The 26,748-nt window shown below is 46.4% G+C and overlaps 1 protein-coding gene and 1 long non-coding RNA gene across 3 annotated transcripts in view; one reads left to right on the top strand and one right to left on the bottom strand.

Annotated features, from left to right (window-relative positions):
- The window catches only part of Smyd3 (SET and MYND domain containing 3), a 582,966-nt gene that overhangs the window by 21,535 nt on the left and 534,683 nt on the right, over nucleotides 1-26,748 (bottom strand). The gene's annotated exons all lie outside the window — the stretch shown is intronic.
- LOC128110049 (uncharacterized) lies at nucleotides 3,032-21,819 on the top strand. The gene is made up of 3 exons (XR_008218008.1): nucleotides 3,032-4,255; nucleotides 16,567-16,725; nucleotides 16,865-21,819. It is a non-coding gene; the product is annotated as an uncharacterized LOC128110049 (long non-coding RNA).

Genomic DNA, 26,748 nt, shown 5'->3' on the forward strand with positions numbered 1-26,748 from the left:
AACCAGCTGAGCAATGGCTCTGATAGCCTCATGACAGGGGGACACACAGTGGCCTACACGGAGGACTCAACAGGAGGAGGCATGTGAGTCAACACCAGGCTTTTATCAGCGGCTCCCAAAGGACTGCATCCTAGGAATAGTATGGTAGACCAGACACAGACCAGCCACTACCCAGAGTGAATCACTTCATCCAAACCTTGCCTGAATTCAGGTGATATGTTTTTACTTTGGTTGCTAGCAGCAAAAATATACTTCTGTGAATGACATACCATCATCCAAGTCTCAAGCTATCTGTTTGATTTCTCTGTACAACATTCTGCAGTCGGTAAAACTATAACCAGGTGCACAAGAAGGTAACTATCAGAAGACCAAGGGAGAGGAAACAGAGACCTTGGATCAGACCTTTGTACTAAAATATTTAGGTTCTGAGAGAAACTTTAAAAGAACTATAGTAAGTCAGATGTGGTGGTGCATACCTTTGATCTGAGTGTTGACTCTGGAGGCAGAGACAGTTGGATCTCTGTGAGTATGAGGCCAGTCTGGTCTACATAGTGAGTTCCAGGACAGCCAGGACTATGTAGAGAGACCCTGTCTAAACAAACAAACAAACAATAATAAGTATATTTGAAATTTTAAATAAGAAAAGCTATTGGCAAAGATCAGAATTATATAAAAATTGGCAACAGAAAATCCAGAAGTGATAACTCAATAATTTAAGATCAGTTTCGTCCTGGCTCTGGATCTGTAAACTGGGATGCAGGACGAATGAATGTATCTATCGTGATTCACAGGAGGGAAATGCACGCTAGCTGGAATCTCAAAGGTGAGAAGGGAAGAGGTGAGGCAGAACAAGGTCTGAAGCATTAAAGCCTGAGAAATTTCACAAATAATACAAGACAGCAAGACACAGATTCAAAAATACAGCTTCCTGAAGACAGTTCACCAACGGAAAAGAGTTGCCAAGGGCAAAAGATAACATGGCGGTCATCACAGAAGCCAGGCACTGGATATGAAGACTCATCCCTATTACTGTACTTTTGTGAATGGCTGACAATTTCAACTGAACCAAACCAAAACAACACTACCCAGGTCACTGGGTTTTACTTTTCTCCCTTTAGAGAGGCTGAAGCCTTCTCTTTCCATTGCCTCCACAGGAGTCACAGAGGTTCACTGCTCACAGGCTACAGGTAACCTTGGGTTGACTGTACTGACGGGGGTTGCTTGACTGCAACCTTTGGAGCTGTAGTACCCTGATGAAGTATTGAACATCTTCTAGGTAAAAATGAGCTTTTAGACAACACCATCCCAGGAGAAAATTTCCAGCTGTTTTGTAAGCTTGGTGCTAAAAGCAGATATTAAAATTCTACCTTTTAGGGAGAAGGAAGGAAGGGACAGAGGGAGGAAGAAGGAAGGGAGGGAGAGAGAGGGAGAGAGGGAGGAGAGAGGGAGAGAGGGAGGCGAGAGGGATGGGGGTAAGGAGGAAGAGAGGGAGGGAGGAATGGAAGGAGGGAGGGAGGGAGGGATGGAGGAAGGGAAGGAGGGAGGGATAAACAGATTCCTACAAGCACAAGTCTCCAAAGGGGCTGGAGTTTTATCACATTCTGAACCTTAAACCGAAATAACACACACACACACACACACACACACACACACACACACACACACACGCAGTGAGGGGGGTGCGGCGCTCCCCCATTCTGTTCCAGACACTGACCTGACAGAAAAAGGCAGGAGCAGCAGCCTGCACTCAGTACTGAGAGACTTGGCTTCAGGACTCCAGTCGCTGGGAGGAATCAGCATCAGGCACCATGGGTAAGCGGGACAAGGCTATGTGAGCAGCCCCAGACTCCTATGCACCCCAGGCTCTGTTTAATTTAAAGCAGCTGCTGTATGGAACTTATTTATGTCTTTGTGACAGGGAAGCTTTGATTTGTAACAAATAAGTTTCTTGTTGTTTCCTTCTCCTGCTCCCTCTGACCCTCTCTAACAGGGAACAAAGCCAGAGAGGAGAGACAGACCACACTGCCCAAGAAACCCTCACCGTGGCCTCACTTAACCCACACTATTAGTCCGGAAAGCTGCTAATCCTTAAGTGGATGGACCATTGCCAGTGTCCCACCTCCATCCCCAGTGTCCATCCCCAGTGTCCCACCTCCATCCCCAGCTCCAACAGCACTGGGGATGATCAGCTGTGATTCCCACTTGTGTCTCAAATCCTCAACTCCTACTGTGCCTGTGACACGTGGGATCAGCATCCCACACCACTAGGAAGGTCAGGTGTGTCTCTGCCACCTCTGCGTATGTTACTTAGTGTGAGAAGAACGTTCACAGAGCCACACTGTGACGGCACCTGACAACATTACAATGAGGTCTTTCTTGGGTTTCTTTTACTCCACAAAATTACAAAGTGGGACCATTTCTGCACACAAAATAATACATCTCACATTTCACTTCTCTTACACATTTCCAAGTAGGCCCTCTGCCCAACAGGTGGGGCTTTCTTATTCTCACAAATCTGATGCTCATGAGTCATTCGGGTATGATCCGCTGTTGAGATGAATCTCTAATTAGATATTAAGAATCTGAAAAAGCTTTTTGTTTAGTCTAAACGTCCACATAATCCAGGCTCAGGAGTAGAGACTGGGCTGCAAAACAGCAAATTAAAATGAGGGAGACAGAGATGTGGGCTGCAGGAGCATCACGACCATGTCACGTCACCATTGCCCAGGTCTAGAAAAGTGACAGGCCAGTGTTGTATGCACTGGGAACGCACACAGCCATATTCAAACACGAACTCTTACATTCGCCAGGGCTGGCAAATATTTGGCAATTAGTTGTAAGACATAGAAATCACTTGACATTATTGCAGAGTTAAAAAAAAAAGGGCCGGGCGGTGGTGGCGCACGCCTTTAATCCCAGCACTCGGGAGGCAGAGCCAGGCGGATCTCTGTGAGTTCGAGGCCAGCCTGGGCTACCAAGTGAGTTCCAGGAAAGGCGCAAAGCTACACAGAGAAACCCTGTCTCGAAAAACCAAAAAAAAAAAAAAAAAAAAAAAGGATAGACAAATGATCCTTGTGGAGGAGGGGGCGGAAAGATGGTGGGAACCAGAGGTAGGTGACATCTGCGTCAGAACAGTACTTGCCAGGCACCGCAGGGCCGCAGCACACACGGACTGTGACTACATGCTCCAGATCTGTGCAGAAGCAAATCAGTCAATATCCTAGCATGAGGGGGAAGGGCTCCCAAAGTCCCGCCGCCTGCCCAGGAACTATTGGCAACTGACAGCTGCTGGCGGAACAAGACTCAGTTTTCCTCCGGGATGTGATCCTGGAGAGGCTACCCATGCTCCAGAAGACAGTCCCACACCTGTTCCTATAGAAGCCTATGAAGTGGGTTACTTTCCAAGAGCCAAAAGGATTACTTGGGTCCTTTTTACCTTTGCCCATTCTTCTTAAATTCAGGGTGAGTGTGCATCCACACAGAAAGCCTGGCTGAGGCTGGAACAGCCAGGTTGCTTCTGTATACTGCCTGTTAAGAGGCTCATGCAGATGGGTGAACCAATTCTGAGCCACGACATCTGGATTTTGATGGGTCTTTAAAGAAAACGAACTGAGACCTGAGTGCCCATTGCTTACATCTCCAACTTTCAGATCGTCTCTGTATTTGTGCGTGGTCATACCGCCCTGAATGTGCTCCCTACCTCACCAAATGATTTATGTGACGCTTCACCAAAGGCTGGATTTCTGTAGTGGTTTCCTCTCCCCTCTGCCAAACCTGCTCCTCCTGCAGCCCCCCGACCCCAACACACAATGACGTCATGAGACCAAGTAGGAAAACCGTCCCACAAACTGGACAGAATGCCGGGGCAGACGGGACGGTGTTCCACTTCATGTTAGTGGCTTTCTCTTTAGTACTCCTAATGGTGACAGGATTGCCCTTTGCCTTTAGCCTGTTTGGGGTCTTGCAGCAATGTTTCAAGGCATGAAATATCTGACGATGTTTTTAAGTGCTTTAGAAAGGCCAACCGTGATAAAGAATTACACAATGACTGTACATTAGTTACTAAGTCCTGGAGAAAACATGGGAACGCGATTTTTACCAGGATATTTTCGTTAGTCCTTTTCAGCCTATCCTTCCTTACTGTACAGGCCACGAGAGCCAGCTCTGAAGTTGAGCGTGACCACTGAAGCCTCTCGGGAGCTGAACGCTGACGTGACTGTGCTATTCCGACATTACTGTTTCGGGAAGAGCTTTTGTAAGTAGAGTCTGGACATTTATTTTTCTAAGATTTTAAAAATATTTATTTGAACCTGTTCAAATTTGTGAAACTTTGATCCCATCCTGTTTCAGATATGGTAGCAGGCTAGGGACCATTGTCATTCTTTCTTGAAAAATGATGTAAAATGTTAAAGTTTGTTAAAAATTCAGTAAGTGCTGTGGGATAGTAAGAGCTAGAAGGACCCCTAAGAAGCAAGTAGGATGATATAATGATCGTGGGGCTGGCAGGATGGAAGAGCAAGCCTGGTGTCTACCAAACCTACAGGATCTAATGGGAAATCCTCTCTGGTCAGCCATGGACAGGCATGGATAGATGGTATGTAATACCCCTCCCCCACCTCCTCTCAATCCTCCCCACCACCCTCCCTACCCAACTTCATGTTTTTTTCCCTCCCTTTCTCAAAAAATAAAACAAACTAAAAAAAAAAAAAGAAAAGAAATCTAGTAAGACAAAAAAATAACAAAATGTGCACAAAAACCACGGAGTCTATTAAATCAAAAGGAGAGGAAATGGAACTGGGCTTCCTGTCTGTAAGCTCAGGCACCATGCTATCGCTCCATTTGTCTAATATAAAATGATGGGGTAGGAGGGAGGGAGGACCGAGCAAACCCGATGCCGCAGTGGTCAGCAAGTTACACTGGGTTTGATTAGTGCTTTACAGCTACTCACTCTGCTTAGATCAGACTGCGGCTCTATTAAATCTATCCATCCCACAGAAGAAGACAGCAGAACAGTAGACAGAACGGTAGAAAGGCAGGGAGCAGAGATAAATTAGGAAAATTTGTATCAACACACAGTAAGAAAGGAGTAATTAGCTCTTGTTTTCTGAAGTATAGTCCATAGCATTCATGATCTTTTTCAAGACAGCCAGAAGATTTTGATGGTTCCCCAATACATACAGATGCTAAATGTTAGAGGTCTCAAGGAACCACATTATTTTATATTTACTCTTCTCTGTTATCAAACAGTGCAATCATTTAAAAGGGGCTTCCTTTACCTCTATTTTAAAATTGAAGAAGCATTGGGACGCAATTTTCCAGGGTCTGTTTAATGTAGCCAGGATGGAACTCAAACCACCAGTCTTGATATATAAAATTTTGCATGAAAGAGTATTCTTTTTAAAAACATAACATTTCTCTATGTGATTAAAAAAAAACTCTAGCCTTTTACATAAAAAAAAGAATTAAAAGGCACATGCTTATTAATGATCTCCCTAGAGTTCCATGGTATCTAGAAAGAAAATGCATCTTCCCAATGCTTGAGTCTTCAGTGCTTTTCTGCTCATGGACTCTCCTCTGACAAGCCAGGCGGTCAGGGAGACGCAGCAGGTTAGTCCTGCCCTTCTCTGGAGCCCAGATATACAAGCCCCCCTTTAGACCACTGCACTGTGTATGCACTTCATATGCTTTGTTACCTAACCAAATCCCTACTGAGAGGTCAAATCATTCAGTTCCTTTCACGTTTCTGGAGAAGTCTTTGCAGTCAAGAGATCACTATCTTCCTTCATACTTTCAACTTGCAAAATTTTAAGTTTTCTACAATGCAGACATTTATTTATTTATTTAATTTGTGTGTGTGTGTGTGTGTGTGTGTGTGTGTGTGTGTGTGTGTGTGTGTGTGAGAGAGAGAGAGAGAGAGAGAGAGAGAGAGAGAGAGAGAGAGAGAGATGTGCAGGTTCATGTGTGGTCAGTGAAAAACTCTGGGGAGTCATGCTTTTCTTCACCTTTAGGGCAGTGGTCCTCAACCCTCCTAACACTATGACCCTTTAATACAGTGCCTCATGCTGTGGTGATTCCCCAATCATAAAAATATTTTGTTGATACTTCATAACTGTAATTGGCGGTACTGTTATGAATTGTAATGTAAATATCTGATATGCAGGATATCTGATATGTGACCCCTGGGGAAGGGTAGTTCGACCCCCATGTGACCCTTTGGGGGGATTGAGAACCACTGCTTTGGGGTCTCGTTACTACCGCTGCACTGCATACTCCAGGCTAGCTGTTCTGGAGCTTCTTCCTGTTCCTGTCTTCGCCTCCCATCCCGCCAAGGGAATGCTGGGATTACTTATGGACACCACCACACCTGGCTTTCCCCATGGGCTTCAGTGACCAAATGTGTCATTGGGCTTGTGTGGCAGGTATTTTCACTCACCGCATCATTTCCTCAGCCTGCAGGCAGCATGTTTTGTAAAGGGTAGAATAAAAGAAAGCTGGGAAGGAAGAATGAATGTCCCTGAGGAGAGGGGTCCCCTCTGTTGGAAGCCCCGTGCATTTTGCCATTGTCAAGAGGAAATGAGTCAAGAATTTAAACATTTCACCGAAGAAGCAAACAATTGAGTTTATTTTATTTTGTTATTTTTGAGTGTGTATGGTGGTGGTGGTGGTGGTGTGTGTGTGATGTACACATGTGCACATTTATGTGGAGGCATGAAGCTGAGGTATAGGGTGTCTTCCTCAGTTGCCCTCCATTTTTATTTTGCTAAGTCAGGTCTCTCACTGAATGGAGCGCTCACTGACCTGGCCACCCTTAGCTAGCCGGCTTGCCTGGTGACTACCTTTTTTGCCCCCAGAGCGCTGGGATTTAAAGGGGCTGCCACGACCGCCCAGACTTTTACAAGGGTTCTGCGGATCCAAATTCCAGTCTTCCACTTGCATGGATAATGCCTTATCCCCTGGGCCCATCTCCCTAGTCCAAAGACTGAGTCAAATTTGAAGGCTCTGAGAAACCTCTGGCAGTGTTTTCTTTCTTTCCCTCCAGTATAGTTAATGGACTGTTTGCTCTTTGGCATTTACTTACTTATTTGGTGGTGCTGGGGACTGAACTTGGGTCCTCATAACACTCGGCAAATGCTCCACACTGAGTCGTACTCCCAGCCCTATTTTAATGATTTAGAGCAGGGAGTCTGACTGGCCACATGTGATGAAATTAGTAATCATTCAGGATATCAGGACACCCATAGTTAAAATGGAACCTGACAGGTTAACTCTATTACAAAACTCCCAATTCGCTATTAAAATGCCCATTAAGTCATTAAAACAGACTTTGAATAGTTAAAAAAAATTTCTAAGTGAAAATCAGAGCTCAGACCACCCCGGCCAGCCAGAGAGAGAGAGAGAGGCTGCCTGATGCTCGAGTCCAGGATGTCTCCTGAGCTATGACACTGCTGTATGCAATGCATGGAGACACAGGATGTGAATAAATCTGCCTGCCTGAGAGCTGGGAAAGACCCCTCCCACCCTCTGAATCATGGACCAGAAATGCAAGTCTAGACCAAGCGGGAATCCACACAACTGAGTGCCACGTGGGAATGGTTTTTTGCAAAGGCCCTGCAGTCTTCCTAGCTCATTCTCTCCTCAGCCAACTTGGACCCTGACTCTAGGGACAGACTGTAACTCAGGAAATATAAAGGCAGAGAGGGGCAGGAAGTGGCAAGCCTGAAAGGCTGGGTGTATCAGCCTGAAAACTGAGACAAATACTGAGACAAAGAATGAGATAAGAGAAGGCTAAGATATAAAGAACCTTGGCAGAAGTGCATTCTGGGTGCTTGTTTTTCAATATACATGTTTCATGTGTCAGAGATGCATGGCAAAAGAAGATGCTATTTCAGTCAATAAGTTCCAAACAGACAAAAATACACATGATTATGAAAACTAGCTATACATTGAGCATACCTATCCTTTGTCCACTTACAGATCTGATGCAGAAATTCGAAGAGCACTGGGCAAAGGGCAGTTGGCATATGATGTCACTGGCAATCACGAAGTCTGAATCCTTTTTTTTCTCTGACACTGATGCTGACACCGGGGTGTCCACTGTCCCCACTCCACTCTATACAACTCAGTGCAGAAGTGTCACCGGGGCAGTAAGGTGGGGCATGAAGGGGACATGATACACACGAGAAAGGAAGAAACTGTTTCTATAGGTTACATGATTGAAAAGAGGCAGAAAATAACCAAGCAATTTTTAAAATCATCACAAGAAGCCAGGCTTGGTGGCACAGACCTGAAATCCTGATACATGAGAGCTTGGGCCATAAGTTTAAGGCTGGGATATGGACTGGTTCAAGGCCAGCCTGGGCAACTTCATAAGCCTCAAAATAAAAAGTGCAAAGAAGCCGGGGTGGTGGTGGTGCACGCCTTTAATCCCAGCACTCGGGAGGCAGAGCCAGGCGGATCTGTGTGAGTTCGAGGCCAGCCTGGGCTACCAAGTGAGTCCCAGGAAAGGCGCAAAGCTACTCAGAGAAACCCTGTCTTGAAAAACCAAAAAAAAAAAAAAAAAGTGCAAAGAAGGCTAGGGATGTAGTTAGTGGTAGCATATGGGAGACCCTGGATTTGATCTTCGGTTCAATAAAACAAAACAGAATGTTCCTGAAGTCAACGACTGAATTCAGTACAACCAGAAGATAAAAATTCAATACACACAAATTAATTGCATATTTATTTTCTACAACAAATACATGAAAACCCAAATCAAAAAGCAGTTAAGTTATATATATATAATGAAATCGGTTAAAAAAAATCCAGGTAAGGTATGTATATGCTGAAAATTATAGAATGCAGGTAGAATAAACCAAGGATCTAAATAAAATGGAAAGCCATACTGAGTTCATGTGCTGAAAGATATAGAACTCACTCCATAAAGATCCACCAGGTCAAACGATTCTTACCAAAGTCCCAACAAGAGTTTCTGTATATATAATCCACAGAATTCTAAAACTTGTGTGGAAAGGCAAAAGACCCAGAGTAGACAACACAACCTTAAAATCAAGAACAAAATCTAGGGAGTCAGACTATCTGATTCCAAATTTCAGAAGTACAGTCACCAAAACAGAGGAAGAGTCTGTGCTCTCCTGTAAGTCCTGGGTATGTCTATTCATGACCCTTTGTCCCCAGGTTTCCATTGCTCCTCAGGAAACCCAGTGTGGCAGTGATGCCTACAGGGAGCCCCCGCCATCTTCAACTAAATAAGATTTGCTCCACTTACTCACTGCTGTGCAAGAAACCACTCCTAAACGCACAGATAGAAAACAATGGGCTCCTCCCTACACTTACGCACTTTCCATATCTGGATTTCAGAGAGTGTAGCATAGTGATCTCTTCCCTGCTCTGTGATGTCTGAAGGCTCAGCTAGATGACCCGCTCATCTGGGAGTGTCTCAGAACAGCTAAGGGGCGTTCCATCACCCCTCAAATGATTCTACTGGCCCACACAAATTTTCTAACGTGCTCTAGTGTGCCTCCTCCTGGGGTAGGGATCAAAAGGATAATTTAGAGAGTATTTGATACCCATCCCCCAATTCCTACCTTTGGTTGGGTCATTTCTCGTTATAGGGATTTGCCCTACTGCCTGAGCTCCTGTATTTCTCACAGAGCCTTTTAGAATGCTCATATTTCACAATTATATTTATTTCAATTAATAGGAAGTTTCCCTTTTTATTACATTTACTAATATTGTATTTATTAATGTGGGAGGAGCGTGTGTGTCAAGGCATATGTGTGGAGGTCCGAGGACAACCTGTAGGAGTCAGTTTTCTCCTTCTACCATGTGAGTCCCGGGGATTGAACTCAGGTCACCAGGCTTGGCAGCAAGTGTCTTTACCAATGAAGTCAATCCGCCAGCCCAAGTTTCTTTCTTAAGAACTCTTGGAGGCGCTAGACAGTACATAAGAACTCTTGGAGGCGCTAGACAGCACATTGCCTCTTAAGCTTGAGACTGACAGTTAGGGCAAGGCTCTGTAAAAATAAGTACTGAGTTGAAATCAGTGTTAGTCATGGGGCCAGTGAAGGTCATGGGACATTAAGAAGGTAAAGAGGGTTACAAAAAGTGGGTTTGGGTGCCAGGGCCAAAAGACCACGTTATGACCGCGGACTTACGTGTATGCTTTTCATGTACTTTGGGGCAAAATCCATAGCCACTCATTTCTCTGACCACTAGTAAAAACTGCATTTTATTGCCACGATTATACAGATGTGGCACTCGAGATCCCAGGAGGCTATGTGATCCTCCCAAAGCACCTCAAGGCCCCATTAACCTCTCCCCCACCCATCAGTTTTGTCGATGGCACCTCTGTGCACTGGGTTAACATCTAACAGTGCACGATATCATTCCAATCAGTTTCAATAGCCCCTGATATGCCCTGAATCCACGAAGCACAGGCGTCCCCATAGCCCAGCATGACCTGACCACCAGGAGTCCACAGGCGGAACTGAACTCATCACTTAAGAGAGAAAAAGAAGCGTGCTGGAGAAACGTGAAACCAATGAATCTGCCAGCATGCTTGTTTCCCACAGAAAACCCGGAATCTAGCCTCCAAGCAAATAGCAGACACTTCTCTGCCAGCTGTGCTTCCATTTAGAACACTATTTGCGGAAAATATTTATGACAGTCTTCTACTTTCTCTGCACAAAATCAGAGAAAATTGAGAAATGCCAGATTATATTGTCTTCAAAAATCCTGTCATGGAGTAATTCAGCTTTCACAAGCTATTCTCTGAAGACCTGACTGATCTCTAGCAGGCTGATGGAGTAATAGAATTTGCTGGAAGGGGCGGTGGTGGTGCAGACAGACAGTGTTCATTAGGGCAGCGTCTTTACAATGCCTATGCCGTGCTCATTGCTTCTCAAGATCGCACAGCATCTCCCGGCCAGAGCCATCGCTCTGCGAGGGCTATTTCAGAACTTTACAGTCGGAAGCAGATTTTTAACAGTTGTGCAGATTACTGCTATTCTTGCTTTAAAAGGCTCACTTGTGCTGGCAGGGGAAGGCACGCCGTCTCCTTCTCTCCGGAGTACTCTGTGGCTGCTGTTCACAGATTGCTCCCATTACTTTTGACCCCCCGTATTTCCACAGTAGCGATGCCCTCTACAATCGCTTCGTCAAGTCCAGCCCTGATGCCTGGCTGGCACATATCAATATTTTGAAATAAGCACCATCTGTCTTCACCCCACTCCATCCCTCGATTCCTGACAACCTTGAGTTTTCACCCTGGTATAAGACCTCACGGTGGCTTGCTTTCTTTTCTCTTCTTTTTGTTTTTTTGGTTTAATTTTTTCTTGTTTGTTTGTTTTTTGAGACAGGGTTTTTCTGTGTAACAGCCCTGGCTGTCCTGGAACTAGCTCTGTAGACCAGGCTGGCCTCGAACTCACAGAGATCTGCCTGGCTCTGCCTCCCGAGTGCTGGGATTAAAGGCGTGCGCCACCACTGCCCGGCCCCAATGGCTTTCTTACTGATGTCTCCTTCCCTTGGTGAACACCTCCCAGCTTCCTTTAGAGAATTCTGAGCTCACAAAGGAATTGGAAAAGATTCAATTGTTATAGGTGAACTTCATTTCTCCACAGTTAGTTTTTCAAAATCCTGTGGAGCACTTGAAAGGTTCTAACAAAGACAGGGAAGGCTATCAGCAGGCAGACCTACTCTAACCCATAGGGACCCTCCCAGAAGAGAGATTTTTGTTGGGGACAGGTTGATAGATGAATCAAAATTAGACTTACTGAGAATGTTCTGGGCAGTGGAAACAGTAGGTACAAAATCCTGCTTCTCAAACAACACAAAGAACTCAAAGAATAGATTAAAAAGGAAAGTTACAGAGTGTCCTGAGTATAGAACATGGTTGTAGAAATACCACTATTATGCTTGTGACTCACACACCACTGGATACTAGACTAGCCGAATCAATGAGTGGGATTCACTGTGATCTACCTGCTTGGCATTGTGAGGTCTAGTGGAGTGTCCAGCCAGAGTCAAGGTCAACAAAGTTCTTCAAGGATGGAATCGGGTCCTGCAAGTGACTGTACTACCCATGTCTCGCTCCAAACCGAGCCCCACTGACCATCCAGGGATGTGAACGCTTTCAGAAAAGCCAGAGCAAACTACACAAAGAGAGAGTTCCTAGCAGAGGCCAGGCTAAGTTTAGAAGCGGGCAGAGCAGGAGTTTCTGGCTTCGCCTGAGTCATTTGAATGGATGGTGCCAATTTTTATTAAGACAGTTGAGCATCTTCCTGACTCACAAAATTGCTGAGATAAAGCTTGGTGGGGCCCAATCAGAATCTAGAACTGGACTGCAGTCTGTTCTATCTAATCAGCAAGTCTATTAGTTTCCACTGTGAGGAATATTTCTTGCTTAATTCACTCTGTATTTCTGGACAAATGATTTTCCGGGGAAATCAAAGGTGGTGACACAAATGTGGATCCGGCTGCTGTTAGACGGCAGGAAACGCTGGGACTGGGGCTGTGATGGGGCTCCTCAACCTGTCTGTGCCCATTCAACAGGCTGCACTGTGAGGAAGCTGAGACCACACCAGGAGGAAGCCAAGTCCACAGCAGATGCGGCTCTTCCCAGATACTCCAGAATGCAGACACTTCCTCGGTCTGGCCACTTCACTCCCTACCCGCAGTGCATACCTTTACTAAATTGCTTCAGGCATTTGATGGGAAGTGAAGTCAGTCGGGAAAAGGAAAGTGGCATTTCACCTAGGAAGAGAGGGCTAGCCAGCGCAGGACTAGCCCTTCCGAATCCCCCATCGGGCCCCAAAGTGCTGCCTGCAATGCTTGCTAATGCAATGGGCTGGTTTATTTTGTGAACGCCAGGACACTGCAAAATAGCATATGGAAACGGCAGGAGTCCCCAAGTCAGGGCAGAGTGGCACTGTGTCTCTGTAGGTAACCAAGGTTTATAGGTTCGCTGTCTGTGTTTTTCTTGAGTGGGGCTGTGGAGCAGGGCTCTGCCTGGCGGATTACCATTTTCTGAAGGTAATGAGTTTATCTATCTCTTAGAAAAGAAAGAGAGAGAGGTTGAGAGGAAGGGGAGGGGGAGACTTGTGTGTACTCCCACGAGCATCAGGAGGCCCTGGTTCTGCAGAAATTCAGTTCCTTCACCTGCTCCTTTCTAGTGTCCCAGCCAGACTGTTTCCTAACGCCACTCACCCTGTGCTTTCGAAGCCACTGAAAAAGCCCCAGCAGAGCCCCTGCGTGGCCCCCACTCCACCTTTCCTCCTCTCCCATGCTGACAATGCTTATGTCCCTCCAGAATTCCTGCCTCTTCCCTCTCCTCTGAGCCACTCCCTTCCACAGCCAGCTCTCCCTGCCTCCCTACGAGGTCTCACTGTCAGGCTGGGTGACAGGACTGCTCGATCAGCCTGCTTCATAAAAAGTCTAATTTTAGACAGGTGTAGGGGGTGTGTGTGAGAGTGGGGGCAGGGAGAGGGGGTGTGGGGGAGCGAGGGAGGGGGAGAGGGAGAGAGAGAGAATCCTATCCAAAGGCTGGCTTCTTATTTATACAGCTATGACTACATCCTAGGAGCCTCCAAGTGGTTTCGACATGCATTCATTTCATTAAGAAATAGTTATTCATGGCCCACAATTAGCCCAGTACTGTTACAGGGACTGCATAATGAATCCCCCAGCAGCATTACTGTGGACATTCTCATTTATAAGGGAGAAAATGAAAATTCACAAAAGTTGATGAATTGGCTTAAGTCACATAACACAGTATACTGCAAAATAGGTCTGTGCTAACCTGTTTTTTTTTGGGGGGGTGGGGGGCGCCGGTGCTTAGAGCTGTTAACAGCCAGGGATTCTTTCCTAATCAGATTTTGTAAGTTTTTATGCTTAATCTTCATGGTAATAATACACCCCAAAACAGGTCTGTTGGTGATAACAGGCACCAAGCAAGCTCATCACGCAAATTAAGAGGACATATTTCCATCTGTTAACCCCTCAGGACACATGGAATTTTGACATTCTACTGGTTTGTCCTTTTCTGGGGGTACCAGACCAACAGGGCGTATAGCGAGTCTATCAAGACACCGCTCAGCCATGATTCATAAATAGGTCAAATAGTCTGTAGCTAGCACACAGCTTTAAAAAAAAAATTCTTTTTTTTATGAATGTGACCCTTGTAGCAGCAAAGGAGGCAAGGGGAGCCCAGAGCAGGAGCTGGGGTGAGGCAGGTACCTGGGGAGGCAATCTCGTTCAAAGGCGTGGAACACCTCAAGGCATCCCTTTGGCTCTCTTCCTTCATCTCAGCAGCTGTAGCCACCCAGGAGCACAGTGGTGATGAAACAGATCCCCTTATGGATCAGATACACACTGAGCATCTCTCCCCGGCAAAGGCTTGCGTTCCCGAGAGCAGGCAACACGTTCTCTGCGCTTTGGTCAGGAGCCTCGCTCACTGGCAGGACGGAGCAGTGCCAACGCCCTCTGCTCTCTAGGCCAGGCTCAGACCGGAAGGGGACATGACGGGCAGAATTCTCGCCGTGGGCGTCCCAGTCTCTGTCCAGGCCATCAAGAGTCACACTGTCATCTGAGCGTGGATGTACCAGGGCACTTCTCATCTTAGCCCTCAGTTTGCCACTGATCTTAAAAAAAAGAGCCTTGCTGGATCCCAGCCCTGCTCCCGTCCTTCACTTCTTTCTTTCCATCTCCTTGTCTTGCCTCAGGAAGAGCATCAGGAGCTCTTAACCACCAAGCCATCTCTCTAGCCCCTTAGCTACTTTTTTTTTTTTTTTTTTTTTACAATTTTTGAAAAGATTTCTTTTTCTGTCCAAAGAAATTCCTCAGTTCTCTCTTTTAATTCAATACATAAATTCATTGTTTTATTTCATTGACTATAGTTTTCTAATTGGTTCTGGTCAATTCTCCTATTTTATTTGTTTGCCCACTCCAGAGGGTTCTGTTCCTCTTTAAGTGTTTGCAATACATTGAAGACTTTTATTCTACTGTTTGGTTTCCATGTGGAATGAATTCACTGCTGTCAGTGGTCTTCACTGTCTTTCTTTCTTTTTTTTTTGGTTTGGTTTTTCGAGACAGGGTTTCTCTGTGTAGCTTTGCGCCTTTCCTGGAACTCGCTTTGGTGACCAGGCTGGGCTCGAACTCACAGAGATCCACCTGCCTCTGCCTCCCGAGTGCTGGGATTAATGGCGTGTGCCACCACCATCCGGCTTCACTGTCTTTCTCTTTTTTCCTTCTTTTTTTTTTTTTTTTTCAGAGCTGGGGACCAAACCCAGGGCCTTGCACTTGCTAGGCAAGCGCTCTACCTCTGAGCTGAATCCCCAACCCTTCACTGTCTCTCTTGATGCTCTCTTCCCTCATCATGAATGGACTCTTCAGTGTTGGCTCAGATAGGGTACCGTCTGATACTCTAGATAGGGTAACTCAATGGAGATCTGTCACTAAGGTGGAAGGTAGCTTGTCTCAGGCCTGAATCAGCCCACATCTGGATCCTCCCACATCTGCATTCTGTACCTCAAGGACACACGGGCTTCCCAGAAGCCATCATTTCAGGGTCACAGCCACGGCCAGCACCTCCTGACACAGGCGTGGGTCTCTCGCTCACACCACACTTCATAGAGTGCACATATGGTAACCAGTACACGTCAGAAGCCAGGCTGCCAGCAGCTTCGCTGTCGCTGCCCAGAGCCAAGAGGCCAGGATGTCAGCCCCAGCCCCGCTTCATGTTTCTCTTTTTCTCAGCCAGAGTGTTCCTCTTGCTTCTGGCTACAACCTTCCACTTGCCATTGCTCTGCTTTGTCTCTGGTGGCTTAAAGCATGTTCTAACTGTGCCAAGTGACCGAGAAGTCCCCTGACCACTCGAACTTTACCCCATCCTTTGGCCCATGTGTGCCCATCACCAGCATTACCGCTTCAGTTCTGCAGTTCACCCAGACTTCTTTGCCTCAGGACCAGACCATGCATGGAGAAGGAACTCCCCAAATCCTCTTCTCATCCATTCCCTTTCAGCTCAAACACCATTATCTCACATGCTCTTTTTCTGATCACTCTATCGTAGTGGTCCTACCTCTAAGTAGCTGATCAATTTTCTTCAGATCATATTACAAGCAATCACAATATCCCCCAAACAGCAGATACAGGGTACACTTCCATCCTATTAAAAAACTTCATCAGGACATTAAAGTTAATGCATAAATATGAAGGTCAAGAGTATCCACAGAGCTGGGCAGTGGTGGCGCACGCCTCTAATCCCAGCACTCGGGAGGCAGAGCCAGGAGGATCTCTGTGAGTTCGAGGCCAGCCTGGTCTACAGAGCAAGATCCAGGACAGGCGCCAAAACTACATGGAGAAACTCTGTCTCCACAAACTCCCCTCCCCGCCGAAAAAAAGTATACACAGTGTGCCACAAGGAGAGGAAGCATAGTTCTTGGGAGATCTCTTTTTCAGGACTTATATGGAGGGATTATCTGGAACTTATATAATTATGTACAATAATCAAAGATCCTGTCATCCCAACACTTTACTGAAAATGAAATGCAATACGAATTTACAAAACAGGACTAAGTGGGATACGGAAACATCCAAATGGATGCCAACGTGGAGCTCTGGATTCTCGTAACGAAGTGGAGATTGATCTGTTGTGAACCTGCACAACAGCACAGAGCAACAGCCGCAGCACTGCCAACCAGAAGCTCTGTGGGACGGCGCTAACACACAGTAAGGGGCTGGCTATGATTAACTATGTTTATCTGGGGTGGCATGCTGGAAAGGCAGCGGGAATGGGCTGGATTTCCTCTGCCATTTCCTACAAATTCATCACTTTCTTAGGACATACATTTTTTTTTTCTCTCTACAGACCCTGGGAATGAGGGCATCAGTCCCAGCCTCCTCAGAGTTACCACAGATTCAAATTCAGTGAATCCAGGCTGCCGAAATGTAACCTGCACAGACACTTAAGCATTTTGCTGGGAATGACTGTGAGTGTCCTGAAGTGCCACTCACTTCTGCCGTGACCTCTGCATCTGTGGCTCACCCTTTGACCCCAGTGACACAGTGCACCCTGACCAGCAAAGGTCTGCTGCCCTGAGACCTTTCTGATTAGTCAGTCAGAATGGAAGGCTGTGATTGAGGGTTCAAGGACACTTAAACAGCAATGACTCCAGACTGTAACAGCTCCTACAGCCAGGGACCAGGTGCCGGAGGAAGCTGCTTCAGTAGCAGTACCAATAGGTTTTAGAAGTGTGTGTGTGTGTGTGTGTGTGTGTGTGCGTGTGTGTGTGTTTACACATGCATAAGTTCAAGTATATGTGGGTATACATGTGTCTAGGTATGAATGCACACATGTGCACATGTTGATGAAGTCAGATGATGACAACCTCTGGTATCATTCCTTAGGAATGCCATCTGCCTTTTTTTAAAATTTGTTTTTGTTTTTTGAGACAAGGTCTCTCACTGGCATGGAACTTGCTGAGTAGGCTAGGCTGGGTGGCCAGTGAGCCCCAGGAATTCACTGATCTCCACGTTACAAGTGCACCCCACTCCGCCCAGCTTTTTTATTTGGGTTCTGGAGATTCATCTTGTGTCCTCTTGATGGCGAGGCCAGCACCTTACTGACTGAGCTATCTCTCAGCCACGTAGAAGGGATTCAAACAGTTACTGCTCAGAGCTCCCCAGCCCAGTGCCACAGACCACGGTGAAGCGTGTGAGGCTCCACTCACTGAAGTACAGGAAATGACCCGAGGGTTCAAGCTGGCTACAAATGTCCTCCCTTTCATGTTTCCAAAGTCGGGCCAAGACAGGACTTCTCCATTGCTTCTGGGTTCTGAAGAAGAGCTGATGAAGATAATGCTGATGCTTCCCATTCAAGGACTGTTTCCTCTGTCTTCTAGAGAATTCCACCATCTTCAAAAGCCTAAGCCTTTCCATGATATGGGTTCAAGGATGCTAAGCAGCTCGGATTTGCAGCTTGGGGCACAGAAACCTAATAAGCTTTGTTGACTACGCATACCTGCCAAATGTTCCTCAGGGGAAATGAGTTAGTCTGGAAAGTGGAAGCACTCCTACTTCAGAAAATATACAACTCCCAGCTATTACTGTCTGCTTCCTAATCCGGGAAACTCCAGGGGAATTCTTGGGCCCAGCTGTTTGAAGGTGAAGGTGGCAGCCCTGGTTCCCTTCTTTCCTTGACCCGGAGCTTGGGGTTAGTGGCTTTACCAAGCAGAGCCTCAGTTTAGTGACACTTGCAGCTTCCACTACAGTCTCCACGGAGGAGGAAGCCTCAGTCTAGAAGGCCCTCGCCTCCCCTTTCCAGTAAAATGGGCATCTGGCAGGTCTGAATGCAGAGCGTCTGGGACGAGACTAAGTGAAAAGCGAGATTATGCAAACGAGCACATCTTCATCGGAACACTGATCATGTGGGTAAACCGGCATATACAGCACACTGCGCTTGAATTTTGGCCTCTGATGCTGACAGGAGGGAGGCTCTGTCTGCCCTGTTCTAGATGAGTTTCTCCCTGATGTTTGAATAGGCCGGTGAACCAGAGCACTGCTTGTGGGGTACCTCACCTGGAGATGTGTGCCGGAATTCACAGGAACTGTGGGAGCAGCTGGCATCTCCCCACCACTTCAAGGAGTTATAACACTCCCCCGCCACCCCCAGGAGACTGTCTTGCAGCTTCCACCTAAGATGTCACCTACCTGGTCAGCCTCATTCTGAATCACTTGTTCCAACCCTTTTCTTTACATGGCCTCTGTGCATGTCTTCAAGGAGCATTCTCTCTCAGGCCACAGGCAGGAAGATGGATGCCCACCAGCCAAGACCAATTCCCTTCACTCTCAACACGGTGCTCCCCATGAAGCCAATAGCCAGAGGATGAGTCCCAAGGAATAAAACCGACAGGGATTGGGCAGGTCCCTGAGGAGTAGCTCATAGGGAGAAGAAGGCAGCACAAGAGAGATGCTCTATAGCTTTGAGAAATGACGGCCAATGTGCTGGAAACACGGCCGACCACAGCAAACTGGGCAGGCGAGTCTGGCTTATGCACAAACAGCAGAGCAGGAGGGGCACACGGAGCTGCTTGGGACCCTCGAATTCTCGGGTGCCCTTCTGTGCTGCTGCGCCATGATTTCCAAGGCCCTCTGCTTACAGGTGACAGTAGAAAGCCTGCCATCCTGAGGCCTTCCCAGAATGAGAGACACCCTTCTTTTTCATATTCTTCAGGAGGATGAACTCAGGCAGTTATGGCAGGTCACGGCCCTGGCAGCCCCTCCTATGGGCCGACTGTATGTAGATGCCATGACAGGGTGTCTTCCCTTGCTTGATGTAATTTATAACTATGTGCTGTATTCTACAATCGTACCACTGTCGCCTGCAGCTCACGTGACGTGGTTAGCTATGCGGTGACAAGGCTCGTGTTTAGCTTTGAAAAGGTGCAGCGCTGTATCTAGCAGTGTGTGGCACATGGGCCTGCCATGCAGATGTGCCTCAGTGAACAAACAGAGCACGTCTGCAGATCAAACTGCTTGAGAAAGAGCACATCTGGAATAACAACTCATGAAAACTTGGTTCTTGAAGAATGATCTGTATACATGCATAAGAAAAGAGCAAAGCTTTCGCTCAATTAGTAATAGGGGCCAGACAGCAAGCCATGAACATTCCAGCACTACCACAAGGGAATGCGAGGTCCAGGGCAGGCCCCAGGGAGTGGGAAAGAGTCAGACTGCCTGAAGACAGAGTGGTTTTCCTCGACCACTATGGCTATAGATTAATGGGGCTCTCTCCCAGTGGGAGGAGACAGAACATAACAGGACATGCTGACGGCTTGGTGCCCACAGAATCCATTAGCATATGGGGTGGAGTCATTCCCAGCAAATTCTTTGCTCATCACAGAAGACCCTGAGTTGAAGAAACTCACTTGGAATTACTATGCAGAGACAAAACTGACTGGGTCTTGTTTGGCTTTTATAGGCAAGTGTCTGGAGGAGAAACCCAATAACAGTTCCATTTAGAGAACATGACCATAAAGGAGTTTACTTTTCCGGGCTGTGTTACATTATACCAGAACCAATTACAAATATTTAAAATAGCTCGACTTTTAAAATGTGCCTGATGCTTTTTTATGTAGAAGAATTAAAAAAAAAATCCCCCCCAAAATGGTAATGAGGCCAATAAAGGGAGAATCAGATTTGACTGGGTGAATTACACCACAGTGGTTGAGAAACTTCCTAGAAGAGTGGGGGAGGGGAGGACTTGACGTGGCCAGGGTGGCCTGGAGCTATTCCACATCTTCAGCCATGGATGAAGATATTGAGGACGTGTTTGTCAAACCTGCCTAGCCGCAAGGCTCAGAAGGACTTACACTTGGTCCTGCGCTCAATAACTAACCCACTAGGAACTCCATTTCATCACCCAGGAAGTGGGGATAGGTCCATTCTCAGTGTCACCCCAGATCAACACCAAAGGGCTATAAAAGGAACCTTCCTTCACACAAAGAGTGATAGAATCGGGAACTTTTAAACTCCCAATTTAGACGGCCAGAAGACTGAGCCATTATGCCAAGTTGAAAGAGAAATCAAGTCTACAGCTTCAAATAAATTACTCTGGTTTAGGAGTCAACAAACAACAAAAACAACAACAACATAACGACACATGAAGGAAACAAAGAGTCATAAAACCTTCAACAAAACCCAAAACACACAAACCACAAGCTAACTGACCAATAACGCCAGATCACGCTCTTCTGGACTACAACAACATCTTCTGCAGACCTTCATGAAAGTCCTGCTCTGCCTGTCAATCATTCCCTTTGGCTAACAGACAGCTGCATCCGGGCGAGCTGCCTGTGGAGTATGTCAGCATGGCTGTCAACCTCGCCCATGGCGAGGTACTTGAGTTGCTTCCGGCGTGAGCCTTCATTAAGAAAAACGAACCACTGAAGAATGAGAGAGGCGTGACTCGGTAGTGCTTCCAAGGAGGAACTCGAGAAGTTCATAATGGTCACTGAAAGATTTACAACAAGCCCCCACGGTCAGGCGTGTTTGCATATGCCTGGCGGACACTTCCGCCTAGCCAGGTCCAGGTCAGGATAGCCATTTCCGGGTCAGGGCATCTCGCGTGACCAAGATCCGTGACGTTCCACTAGCCACGTAGGCACGCAACGTGGCCATGTGATCTACGCGCTTGCGTGTAGTAGTGACGCTGATCTGTCCACGCCCAGCCTTTAAAATCAGGCGCCATGTTCCCGGTTCCTTCTTCTCCACATACGTGTTTCCCGCAGGCCTGTTCACTCAATGTCCCTTTACCTTTAATAAAACTCTTGTTAGCGGATTCTGTCGTGTTTCGTGGCATTTCCTTGCAGGGTAAGAACACAACGCAGCCGAAAAACTAACAGTCACAAGGTCCTCAAAAGGCAACTACTACCAGTCTCCTGAGATTCCAGCATCAATCCTAACATTAACGATCTCCCTAAATTTTAAAACATTTACAAAAATAGGGGCTGGAGAGATGGCTCAGTGGTTAAGTGCACTAGTTGTTCTTCCAGAGGACCTGGGTTCGATTCCAAGCACCTACACGATGGCAGCTCACACCCATCTGTATTTCCAGTTCCAGGGGCTCTGACATGTCTGGCAGATGAGGGCACCGGGTGCACACATGGTACATAGACATATATGCAGGCAAAAACATCCATGCACATAAAAATTGATTAATTAATTTTAAAACATTAAAAATTTACAAAATAGCTACCTGATATAAAGATCTTAACCATTTTACTGTATATACTTAGACAGTTGTTATTTTTACAATATTGATTTTTTAAAAAAATCACACATCCAAAGTGGAAGCACCAGAGACATAAGTAGTCATGTTTTAGATGCTGCAGGTCAGTAGCTCTGGGCTCTAGCCCACAGCCTGGCCCTTGACTCTGCCGACACCTGACTACTAAGGTAGCTGCAGTCTCCAATACTCTCTCATGTGCCTCCATGAAAGCAGCTACAAAGAAAGTGGGAAACGCATCTGATCGTCCCCTCTGGAAGGCAGCAGGGCTCTGGGGGATGAGGGCTGAGAGGGAAGAAGATAGGCCAGGACCAAGAGCCTCAGGCTTCTTAACCAGTTCTGGCTGTGGGCAAATTCCTTAGTGCACTGAATCATGACAGGGTCATCTGAGAAGCAGGGGTCTGTCTCCAGACTGTCCTTTCTAGCTCTGAAATTCCATCCTCTGTAACTGCCCAGGCATACACAGAGCAGCTTCTCGGTAATGCTTGCACAGTCCTATCCTTCCTCATTACTGGAGTCACAGGAGCTAATTTAATGTGAAATTCCAGACTGGCATGCAGAACCTCCACCAGCAACATGAAAGATCGCCATCTCGGGCACAGGACCCAGTTATGAACGGCTTACCATATGCTTCAACACTCTGTTATTTGCCTCCAGCTGCGTACACATCCCACCGAGGTTCAGGAGGAGGGCCAGGAACAAGTCACCAACAACAAAATGAGAAAAACCATCTATGCAAAAATGAATGCAAGGCTTCCTATGCACAATTACTGCTGCTGAGAAATCCCGCCACTCCAGACCTGCCAGTTAGGCTGAGCTGCATGAACTTGCCAATTCAGTCATCAGAAATGGTTGTCTAGCGACAGCTTTAGACGGTAAAAGCTACACAGAGACCTGAAATGACCAGATAAAGTAAAGTCCTGCAGGTCTCCATGGGAATAGAATGACAGCAGGAAAGATGAGCGACAGTCCAAATGCAGAGCCTGGCCACGACGGGACAATGAGGGAATTCCTTCTGGGAAGTTCTAGAACTGAAAGTCCTTAAGAAAAACAACAAATTCTTTCTAGAGACAGCAAAAATGAGAAGAAAGATGACAAACCTGCACATGATCAGTTTGGAGGAATCCTGAAGTCCACTGTGCCTGACTATGGCACCAACTCCAGAAGAAGCAGAGATCTAGACAGAGAGCACCCTGGCGTGTTTTTAGAGTTCTGGGTGCCGCCCTTCCCAAAGCCAGACACTCATGGACTTTCTTGTTATATGAGGTAACAGATTTCTTTTTAGCAATGCACCCTCATATATACAACATACACAGAACAGCCACAACATACAAAAACTTCCGATGCCACAAACTATTAAAATGTTCACCTGAACCACACAGCAGGCAGGACACATCTCATATTCAAAATAGAGTTTAGGCCTCTGTTCTGACTTTCAAATTCATGGTGTCAGGGCAAAGGTACTTAAAAAACATGAGAAGATGTTTTTTCAAGATTCAAGGACCAAGAAAAAAATATGCAGCCTGTCCAAACAGGAGGAATATACAGGGAACTTTCTTTAACTGGTGGATTCAACAACCATGTTACTATCTACGACAGAGAAGGCAAGAATCAGGCTATTCCAGTCTTCAGGATATATGAAAGACAGGCTTAGTATGTCCTTATCATGGGCAAGAAGCAGAGGATGGAAGAGCTAGGCAAAACTGCACAAGGCATGAGGTAAAGTTGGACCTGAATGAACAAACTGTTGTTTGTTATAGGATTAAATTTATTAGCATGCCCTTACAGATTTCTAATAAAACATTAGGAAAGGAGACAATGCTTCCCAGCCCTTTCTATCTTTTCTGAACTGCATTAAGTATTTGCCACGCATGAAACAATACCCAGCTGCTCAGCTGGGCCTCACATCTTTCGGCATAAATTCTGCTCTTCTAATTTATCTGTTTTGGGCAACTAATGAAGGTTGATTTCAGTTGACTGCCAAAGTCCATGGCCCCCACCAGAGAAGAGTTGGAGTCGACAAGTATTTGGCTTTTTACCATCTATTAGTCACTATTCCCAAAACCAATATTCAGTGTTCGTCGTCGCCATGGGTCCAGGCAACCAGAAGAACTAGATGCCATTCCCACAGCAACTGGCACTGTGCTGCTGCTGCTGCTGCTGTTCTCCTGCGAGCTGGTGTGGGAGTCTGCGTCTCCTGTCCTTCCTGGCAGACACACCTGAGTCTGGGCACACCACTTCAAATGTCCACAGCTTTAACATGACACATACCCCCCAAGTTCTTACTCCCACTCCAGGGCACGAACCACTGAACTGAGGCAGAAGGATAGACTACACCATCATCTAATGCATCTGCGATATTACTTTCACCCCTGCAGCCGTCTACATACGGAGTGCCTACTGTGTGCCACGGAACACATTATCAGCTCCCGGGAGACACTAAGAATTAGGAGTCTTTTGAGCCATTCAACTGATTTGCTACTCACAGAAGATAAATTAATAAAAAAAAGAAGAAGAAGAGGAAGAAAAGAAAGGAGAGGGACATTTTAGGCTAGGGTTCCACAGTGGAGATGCAGGCATTAAAATCTGCTGGACTGACAACAGGCACAATACCATAACTCAGGGCCTACTGTCTCCACTCACTAAACTCATACCCGGCCAATGTGAGACATGGTCTCTCTTTTTCTCTCTCTCTGCTCTCCATGCACCCCCACTCTGTGTGTGTGTGTGTGTGTGTGTGTGTGTGTGTGTGTGTGTGTGTGTGTGCGCGCGCAAATACACAGCAGTGCTCTTGGTATGTACTGGGGGTACCTGGACTCGGGTCCTCATGCTCCTGTCATAAGCATTATACTGACTGAGCACCTCCCCAGCCCCTACATATAAGGTTTCTTTACGATGAATTTTCACAATAGATTTAAGAAATGGAGAGTCGTTATTTTCTCCAGAGTTAAAGATGAGTCAGGCCTGAGGAGAGTACCAGACAATCACCACCAATCAGGATCGAGGATAGTATCTGAGGATGGCAATCACCACCATTCAGGAGTGGGATGAGCAGTTAAGCTGTGGTACCTCTGTTTTCCTAGAATCTGCTAACACAAATGGCGGTGCTGGACAGGTGTGTCTTTCTGCTGGTGGGCTGCAGGAAGTGGCCCTTTCTTCTGTTTCCATCAAACTGACCCTTGCTACTCTCCTTGGCACAAAGATCTGGCGAGGTCACGGCTTCAGGTAAGCAGAATGTCTTTCAGAAGTCTTTCAGAAGTCAAAGCTACAATCCTGTTCTGCAAAATCATTTTTAACCAACAAAGGAAAAAAATGTATGTGAGTGAGAGGAAGAGAGGGGAGCCGTGAGCATTCGGCCAAGGCCACAGAGGTTCCAAGCAATTCTGTCTCCAAACTCCGGCCAAATGCTGATGCCTTGCTCACTGGTAACAACTCAGGAATGTTCCAAATTGCACAAAACTACTTGAGAGAAACTGGTCTGGCAGCAGGAAGGTGATTATTGGCTTGTACTGGGGACAGTGGCCACTGCCAAGTCAAAACTACACTTGCAATGTCCTTTCCTTCATGGCCCGCTAGTTATTTTCTGGTTTCTAAGAAACCAAATAAAATTTAAATTCACCATTAATAAGAGAACAACACTTCACCCCCCTCCATTCCATTTTAGAGACCCATCAGTGGCGGCATCGGATCAAAGTTGAATTATTAAATGTCTATAGCTTAATCCCATAATTCTCAAGGGCTCAGGGTTTGTAATTCCCCTGGAAAAAAAAACAGACACAATCTACACCGTGAAAAATTTAATTGTACTTTAATTACCAGTTAAGCTGAATAGCATGAGATATGGGTGCCTTCCATTTTTAATAGCCATTATGAGTCCAAGAGAATTTTGAAAGGAAATAATTGAATCTCATGGGAATACTCTCTTCTCCTGCTACTGCCAAAATCAAAGGAGAGCAGGGGAAAAAAATGTAAAGGGCGACTCAAATTCTTCCAGATCATAACCCAGGACAGCCCCCAGCAATAATAAACTGGCCACTCCCAGGCAGCTGCACTGCACATTTTCATGATATGCTAATACGGAGTTGGGTTTCCTGCCATTGAGTTCTGCTACATTAAACAGATAAAGGCTCTTGGCTGGGTTATCATACTCCCCCCCCCACAAGATAAACCCAGGCATGCCATACTTTCATACTTATTTCTTTGGTTTCTCAGAACTCAACACTGACATGGCCACACAGCCCCCTTCACACACCAACAAGCCCACAATGTGCACACACAAACCCACGTCCCCCGCCTGTACTGGAGGAACAGGGAAGAGGGTAGCATGACCACCAACATCTCTAACAAAATCAGAAACGAGCAGGGCTTGATGATGATTTCAAAGGACACAACTTCAAGCACTGTCACTCTGTCAGAGAGCCAACTGTCTTGGGAAGCAGCAGGTATACGTGTGTGTGTTTGGGGGTGTGTGTGAAGGGTGTTAGGCTAACCATGCTCTCACTCCTTGAGTGTATGGTAGCCTTCTAACTTTGCTAAGGTTCTTGACCTTTGTTGTATGTGTGTGTGTGTGTGTGTGTGTGTGTGTGCGCGCGCGCACGTGTGTATGTGTATTTGCGTGTGTGTGTGTGTGTATGCATGCACACTGAGGTATGTCCAGTCTCTCCTTGGGGATACTGTCCTACCCCATTTCATAACTTGTATATAGAAACTAGTCATGTTATTATTTTAAAAGTCAGGCTGGATATAAAGCTTTTCCTGTGGTTTTTAAGCAACTTGGGACTCTGGACTGCCCCCGGTGCCTACTGTTCACTACTCTCAAACATACCCCAAGTGTGGACCTTGTTACTAGTGATCATGTGGTAAGTGGATTACAGGTTCATCTGCCTGGAAAACAAGAGGAGAAGAAGATGACTCGGTGTAGGACCATCTGTCACTTTCCCCAACTGTGCACGCCGGTCCTTTCTCCC

The sequence above is a fragment of the Peromyscus californicus genome, unplaced genomic scaffold (genome assembly GCF_007827085.1).
Source record: "Peromyscus californicus insignis strain IS unplaced genomic scaffold, ASM782708v3 Scaffold_14__1_contigs__length_90479793_seg_2, whole genome shotgun sequence".
Lineage (NCBI taxonomy): Eukaryota > Metazoa > Chordata > Mammalia > Rodentia > Cricetidae > Peromyscus > Peromyscus californicus.